The following is an 8,848-nucleotide window of genomic DNA, read 5'->3' on the forward strand; positions in this document are numbered from 1 at the left end:
CTTCAATGACGATGTGTTCGACTCGTAGATTGTCTTCGGCATTGCAAGGCGGGTTCCTTCTCTGCATACAAAGCAATCTTCTGAACAAGAGAATTGTATCCGGCTCCGTATAATAGTTACAACCCTCAACCACAAGGGTACAATACTTAATAAGGCATATCTACTGACAGCTTTTTCAGTGAAACGTCACATCTGGCCTTTTTATTATTTCAAACCCTTTTTTGGCCTCCCGCTTCGTGTTTCGAGGTGCAGCCTCTATTGACACGTGTTGCCAAAGTAGAGATCGCATCCCCTTATTGCAGGATTTTCATCAACACGGGTTTGGGTAACCCAACCGTGCTATTCGCACGACCCCTTGGGAACAGGCGAGTTTTAAGGCTTGTGGGGGGCACTTGATATTCACTGCCTATATAAGCAGATAAAGATCCATCTTTTTACCCCACGCCTTCTTACTTCCTCAGCCTTCCCATCCTCGAGCTCCAGCGCCAAAGCCTCAATCTTTCCCACCGCCCAATCCTTGCAGCCATGTCTTGATCCGGCTCACAGGGCAAGTGGATGGCCTCCTCCATCATGGAGAAGGACATTAAGGAACTCCGGGAGGTGAAGTACTTGACTGCGGAAATCACACATAGGCTCCCGGCCAAAGAGCAAATCATCCCTACTCTAGAGCCTGTAGAGAGGGTTGTTTTCATTCCTCATTTTCTCCGCGGCCTAGGGTTTCCACTTCACCCTTTTGTCCGTGGCCTCATGTTCTATTACGAGCTAGATTTCCATGATCTAGCCCCAAACTCCTTCCTTCACATCTCGGTGTTCATCATCGTGTGTGAGGCTCTCCTCTGCATTCCACCCCATTTCGGCCTATGCTTCAAAGTCTTCAATGTGAAGCCGAAGGTGGTTGACGGGCAGCACGCCGACTGTTGCGGCACCATGGTGAGCAAACTCCCGAACACCACTTGGCCCAAAGGAGCCTTTGTGGAGACCGTGAAGGTGTGGCAGCAGGAGTGGTTCTACATCATCTGCCACTGGTCGTCCAAACCGATCACCTTTGACCATCGGGATTACTCGGCAAGTATCCGGCATGCAGGATGGGCTGCCTTGGTGTTAGACCCGATAATTGACGGATACCACTTCATATGAGTCCTGATGGACGGAGGTAGTAGTTTAAACCTAATATATCAGGACACAGTCCGCAAAATGGGGATAGACCCAACAAAAATCAGCCATAGCAATACTACCTTTAAAGGAGTAATGCCAGGCCCAGAAGCGCATTGTATGGGCTCCCTGCTACTAGAGGTTATATTCGGCTTTCCCAATAACTTCCGCAGTGAAAAGTTAACCTTCCACATCGCTCCGTTCCAAAGTGGCTATCAAGCACTACTCGGACGCGAAGCTTTCGCTCGCTTTAACGCAATACCGCATTACGCTTCTCTCATGCTTAAGATGCCCGGTCCACGTGGCATCATTACAGTAAATGGAAATATTGAGTGCTCCTTGCGCGCGGAAGACCGTGCAGTTGCCTTGGCAGCCGCACACTAGACGGCCTCACCAACTAGAGCATCTGACAGGTCGTTAAGACCACGGACACGGTTAGACGAGTCCGGTGTAGCTATATATAATTGATACAGGTTTGATGGCTATACCCCTATAGCAATACAAGGGGCTCAACGCATGTAAACAAGTGACAATTAGGCTCAACTTTACTCATCTTGAACTGTACATGGTTTATTTAGTATAACCTACCTTTTGTATGACAACTTTTCAGCTAAGTTCCTCTCTTTTATAGATGACCATCATGCTACACCCGTCCAGGATACGGCACAACGGAGACACAGGCGCAGACGTGCAGCAGGGACCCGTTCCGAGGATTCTTTTTAGATTAAGACCCTACGTAAACCTTTTTTACTGTCTCTTGTTGATACACATCCCCCAGATTCTCAGTACAACTATGTCACAGCCCTAGCTAAGCCCTTGCCTGACTCTGCATAAGCATCCATGCATCATGTCTAAATTCAAATGAAATTTTGAATTGGGGATGTTCAAACCCTAGCAGATAATAATTTTAACTAGGTTCAATTCAAATATTTTCATTGGACCCAAAATGCCCTCCAAAAATGTTCATTATTTCTGGGAAAAGGTTAAAACCTTAATCAGAGGTCATGCACATTTTTCCAATGCATTTATGGTTTTTGAATTAATTCATAATTGTATTTGAGTTGGAGCAAATAAATTCTATAAATATTTTTATTGCTCCAATAATCCTGGAATATTTTGTGGAGCTCTAGGATAAACCTTAATGCATCCACAATAATTTCCAGAGAGCTGCAAAATAATTTGGTTAAGAAACCAAATTAAAACAAAAACTGCAAAATAGAAAACAGAAACTAAATTAGCAGAGAGGAGAGAAACCCTACCTGGCGCTCACCTCTCAGCCCAACCGGCCCAGCACGGCCCAGCCCACCGCCGCTTCCCCCCCTGTCGTCTTCCTCCCTCGCCAGAAGGACAGAGGCGTGTCGCCCGCGCGCGCGCTCGCCCCTGGCCACCTCCTGCTTCCTCCCCGACACCTTCTAGCGACGCCTGGGGGCGCCATGCAGCCCCCTGGTCCCTCTCGCTCACTCCCTCGAGCTCATCCCCCTCCTCTGTTCTCTCTCTCGCACGCAGCCACTGAACACACCCGTCGCCGCCGTTCGATGCCACCGTGGCCACAGCCACTGCGTCGCCCCGCCGATGCTCTCAGAGGCGCCGCCGCCACCTACTCTCCCTCCTCTCCGAGCTACACGAGCCAGGACGGCCCCAATACGATGCTTGCGGCCTTCTTCTCCGACCACGGCCGCCGAATGCCTCCGTCGATTCGGCCACTCCGGCGCGCCCCCGAGCCCACTAACCATCCCTGCAGCTCCGTGGTGAGCCGTTAACCCGATTCCCCCTTGCCCCGTCGTCCCTCGCGTGCTCTAGCCCCGATCCCCAACCATGACCACAGCATCTCGCCGCCGGCCATGGCATAGCCGTGGCCACAGCCGCGCAAGCTCGCAATGGAGCTCGTCAGCGTGCTCAGCGAACCCCCAGGAGCACGTAGCACCCCCCGGTTTCTCCTCTAGTGCACCGTAGCATCGCCACCGCCTGCACCCGAACTCCGGCCGCCGCCGATTTGGTCGCCGCCGTCGATCTCGACGACCGCAGCTGCTGCCGCCACCACCACTAGATGCGCGAGTCTTCCAGCTCGCTGTAGCCGCAAACCCCGAGCAAAACGGTGCCCTGTAGCGCAAACCCGAGCTACCCCAGAGCGTCCCCACCGCGTTTTGGTCGTCACCGGCGATACTCCGGCGAGCTGACGTGGCACCGTCATTAGTGGCTAACGATGCCACTAACTAACCCCATAGCTCACTGACGGATGGGCCCCACCGCCTAATTAACCAGCTAACTAAAATAGTTTAAGGTTAATCTAATTACAGTGGGCCCACGCGTCCGTTTTGACTACGCTGACGTGTTCGTTGACCAGGCCCACCTGTCTGTGACTCCAGCCAGCGCTGTGTCAATGACCAGTGGACCCCACTGGCCAGGTTTGACCCGAGGCAGCCCTATTGACTCTGCTGAGGTCAGCATGACGCCATGCTGATGCAATTTTCCTTTTCTGGAATTTAGTTTATTTTATAAATAATCAGGAAATTCCAGAAATAGCTAAAACTTCAATAAATCATAGAAAATCAACCGTAAGTCAGAATGAAATAATTTATATATGAAAAATTATCAGAAAAATTCAAGGAATCCATCTGTACCATTTTCATGCATGTTTGAACAATGTTTGTCCTCTGTTTTGGACAAAACAAATAAAGGGCATTTAAATAATCATATATGGAGTTGGAGTTTGAATCATGTATTCAAACCAACTTCATTTAAATAATAGCTAGGTGCATTAGCTCAAAACACATTCATATTGCCATGTCATAGCATGCATCATTTTGTGCATTGCATTGATCGTGTTTCTTCTGTGTTTGCCGGTGTTGTTCCCCCTCGGTAGATGTTGTACCGACGATGTGATCATTGACACTGATGAAGACTCAATGTTATCTTCAGAAGTGCCAGGCAAGCAAAAACCCCTTGTTCATTCCGATACAATCCTACTCTCTCGCCCTGCTCTCTTTTACGGCATTAGGACAACAACGAGTTATTTGTTACTCGCTGCGGTAGCTGAACCCCTTTATCCTCTGCATGACCTGTCATTGCCACAGTAAATAGATGAAACCCACTAGTATGAGTAGGAGTTGCTTGAGCCCTGTTGTGCCTACTCATTCATGTTTGTTTGTCATGCCTGCTACTGCTTAGAGTTGAGTCAGGTCTGATTCATCGGGAATGAATCAGAGGTGTGTGAACTTGTCCTACTGTGTGTAAGCTAAGTGTGTGAACACGATTTGGTAAAAGGTATCGGTGAGAGGCCATGTAGGAGTACATGGTGGGTTGTCTCATTGAAGCCGTCCTTAGGAACTGAGTTCTGTGTTTGTGATCCATGATTCAGCTACTACCATACATTGGGCCCTGAAATATGACCCCGCTCGACTTCTTATTCACCCTTGTTCTCTGTCCAGGAGTTAAAAGTAGTTTCTGGTGTTTGTAGTATGCTGGAGGCCGTGGACAGCGCTGACCGTAGGGGTGGGCTGTGATGCGGTAGGTACGTGGCACGGTGTACCGGGCGCCCGTTTGGTGTCTCGAGAACCCTGCACACATCATTTGGGGCTGTGAGCAAAACTCCGGCCGGATCTCCTCATGGATGGAACCCGAATAGGCGATAAACCTGGACTAGAGACTTGAGTGTTTAGGTAGGTCGTGGTCTACACCCACGTCAGCTTTCGCTTGAAGTCTGCAGAGCACATGTCGTGTGCAGACGCTAAGTGGTGGAAACATGTATGAAGAAGTACACCCCTGCAGGGTTAACATCATCTATTCGAATAGCCGTGTCCGCGGTAAAGGACTTCTGGGTTGCTTATATCAGTTCATAGACAAGTGAAAGGGGATACTCTAAAATACGCAAGATAAGCGTGAGTGCTATGGATGGCGTTCTCGTAGGGAGACGGGAGCGGTTCCATAGTGGTGTATTGGTTGGTGAATATGTGGACTCGTGTGCGCCACCTCAAAAGAATCGCTTGCAGTCGTAGTTCAGGATAGCCACCGAGTCAAAGCTGGCTTGCTGCAGTTAAACCCCCACCATCCCTTTGTTGATAATGATGCATATGTAGTTAGTTCTGATGTAAGTCTTGCTGGGTACATTTGTACTCACGTTTGCCTATTTTATGTTTTGCAGAGAGACGTCAGTCTTGCTAGTAGTTCCGCGTGGTCTTCGACGTTTAGCTTGATACCTCAGCTACGATCTTGTGCCCTCGGCAGGATCTGGTAGATAGTCAGGCTTCTCAGCCCTTTTCATTTATAGATGTCTGTACTCAGACATGTTAGCTTCCGCTTGTGCTTTGACTTGTATGCTCTGAATGTTGGGTCGTGAGACCCATGTTTGTATTATCTCGCTCCTAGGAGCCTATTGAATAAATACTTGAGTCGTAGAGTCATGTTGTGATGCCATGTTGTATTTGCACATATCGAGAATATTGTGTGTATGTTATTGAAATGCTTGGTATGTGTGGGATCTGACTATCTAGTTGTTTATCCTTAGTAGCCTCTCTTACCGGGAATGTCTCCTCGTGTTTCCACTGAGCCTTGGTAGCTTGCTACTGCTCCGGAACACTTAGGATGGCCGGCATGTGTCCTCCTTCGTTCCTGTGTCTGTCCCTTCGGGGAAATGTCACGCGAGGAATACCGGAGTCCTGTTAGCCCGCTACAGCCCGGTTCACCGGAGTCCTGCTAGCCCAGTGCTACAGCCTGGATTCACTCGCTGATGACCGACACGTTCGATGTTGGGTCATGGATGCCTGTCCCTGTAGGTTTGTGCCACTTTGGGTTTACGACTAGCCATGTCAGCTCGGGCTCCTTATCATATGGATGCTAGCAACACTATCATATACGTGTGCCAAAAGGCGCAAACGGTCCCGGGCAAAGGTAAGGCGACACCCGTGGGAATACCGTGCGTGAGGCCGCAAAGTGATATGAGGTGTTACATGCTAGATCGATGTGGCATTGAGTCGGGGTCCTGACAACGTTGGTATCAGAGCTTGACTGCCTGTAGGATTACCAAGCCAAACTGGTCGAAGTTGAGTCTAGAAATTCTTTAGTTATATAAGGGAATTGATTGTGGGATGGAACGTAAGGCTCTTTTTACTCCTTTACCTCATGCCCTTCTGATCTGAGTCATCTTATCTTTTCTACGGGGTTAAGGAACTAGGCTTTCTCTTCTTTCTATCAGGATCATGTGTTACTAATCCGTAGACCTATAGAACTGTTGGACTTAAGCCTCAGTCCAGTTCCTACTACTTTTGTATGTTAACTGTTGATCTCGAAACCTTGATATTGTGCTTCTGAGTGGTTATGCCACCATTTTTGTGATTGTCTCAAATCTTTTTGAGCATTTACAGCCGTTATGTTGTCCGAGTCATCCCAGGTTTCTAAACAATCTGATGCACTTGCAAGTCCTTTCCCTCTGGTTTTTATGTTCCTTTGGGCCAGGTTAATCACACTAATCGGTGAGTTGAGGTACTCTGTTGCCTTGACATATATGTTGGAGTTCTTATTATGACCCTAGTTGTCTTAGGGGGTCATCTAATAATTTAGCCATAACTTGTGTTCCAGTGTGATGATTCTGGCCTTTCTTCTCGAAAGCATCCCGTGATGCCACTTAGTAGTAGGTATTCTACTTTTGGGTTTCTGAACCCGAGATTCACTCTACTTACTTCATGTTGATAGTGTTTGCTAGTTCCTTTAGGATATTAGTAACTTTGCGATAGTCCTCGAGGTCCGTGGTTTTTTCCTTCTTCCAAATACTATGAACCGCTTATGGCAGATGTTTATTGGATCAAAAGATCACAATTAGAGTACTCTTGAGGAGATCTCCATTCATAAATCGTGACTCTGCCAGTCCTACCTCTCTGCATGGGTTATTCGGAAGAATTATGTTGAACCTGGTTCGACATACTAATCTATGCATCCACAACTCAGAAAGTTATATGTTCCTTTGAGTTGTCCCTCTTTAGTTGTCTACTGACCTTCGTCTATCAATTGATAGTCAAGAGTATGCATGCATTCGTTTATCGATGCCTATTACTCTTGTGGTCCGTCAAGCCATTCTATCGCGGAATGACTTGGAGAAACAAACTCCAGTACCTCATCCATATCTAGGATTGGGTCAAAGCAGTTGTATTCCGCAGATCAAATGCCAATCCAGCTTTTGGTTCTGTTCTACCTTGGAGTATTACCATCTTTTATATCGGGATTGTTATAGGAATTGCACACCATCCTATGAACTCTTGGTACAGTGATACTTCTTGCCATCATTGTTCATTCCTCGGTTCCTGTGTTATTGTAACCGGAATGCCGACAAATGAGTCATGGCGTGTGAAATCAATACTGCTAGCAACTCTGTTGCTTGGTAGTTAAATGGACGATAACCTCATTCTTAGCATGTTGATTATTGAATCGTCACCCTAAGACTGATTGTGCTACCTAGTCCCTATTTCTGGTGCACTCCTCGACCAATGAGTTAGGAATTATTTCAAGTCCTCACTCATTTGATCATGTCGTCTTGCCCTCAAAAGCAAGATTGTTCTCGAGCTTAGTAACATAACGGTGGTTCGTGACTTTCCAAATATCTTCTTGGAAGTGTTACCGGGTTGTTTCCTGACTGTTATGTTGAGCTCGTGATCAAGTTGGTTTCTTGTGAACCACCCTTTCTCCAAGAATCTGTGTTGGATATCCCGGAGCTAGCTGGTTAAGCTAGACAACAACTTGGAGAATTGGAAGATAAAAGCTTGCCTAACTTAGTTCGTTCCAAAGGGATATTCTTGTGTAGTGTGTGTTGAAGAAAGATGATATCTTCATCGATTGGTCCCTGTGATCAGTTGCTGGAACTATTGTCTTATCAATCCTTGATTTGAGTGTGGGCTATCGTCAAATCAAATCAGTACCAACGATGTTCGTAATGTTGTCTTACTCGTGGTTGATCCCTCAAGCATATACCATTACATCCTTTGGTATGACCAATACTATCACCGTGTTCACATGATGGGGAAGTCCAGTGATATGGAAATTCCGATGAGTTGTTGTTGAGCCCATCAGGAGCATTTTGTCTCACCCATGAGTCATGTTGAACATCAACCTAGTGTTGGAAACTTGTGTAAGCATTTCTTCGTGTTTCGTTTATGAAGCATATGTTTGGATGAAGGTAGTGACTTCCTTTAATTCACGTGCATTTGATGTAAGTTGCCGCCGTGAATTTGAGAAAGTTTGTTTTTGCTCCTCTGGAATCATCCCAAGTCAGTCATGCATGTGCGAAGTATTCTATGGTCTGATAGACTGATCATCCTCATTCCATATGTATCCCCTAGCACATCAAGCCACTGATTGATTTGTTCAAGGAGAAGGAGTTCCTTCTTAAGAGCAAGACTTATGCAAGGACTTCGATATCCTCGATGATGGTTTCCCTCCTGAACTCGGTAGTGTTTTATTATAAGACCACTGTGTGGTCATGCTTGTCTCAGACAACATGTTCACATGTTGTAGCAGAACCAGCTCATGTTTTGGAGCTTGCTACCGTAGCTCACTCCCCGAGAATCCCGCAACATTATCTCGTCGATTTGTGTTGCAAACTTTCATTTTTCTTTCTAGACTTGATGAGTCTGGGATATCCTGACACCAACCAGATCTGAATCTCAGGCAGATGTGATGGTTGGAACATTTCCCAAGAACTATAATATTG

Source organism: Triticum aestivum, chromosome 3A (assembly GCF_018294505.1).
Source record: "Triticum aestivum cultivar Chinese Spring chromosome 3A, IWGSC CS RefSeq v2.1, whole genome shotgun sequence".
In the NCBI taxonomy this organism is placed as follows: Eukaryota; Viridiplantae; Streptophyta; class Magnoliopsida; order Poales; family Poaceae; genus Triticum; species Triticum aestivum.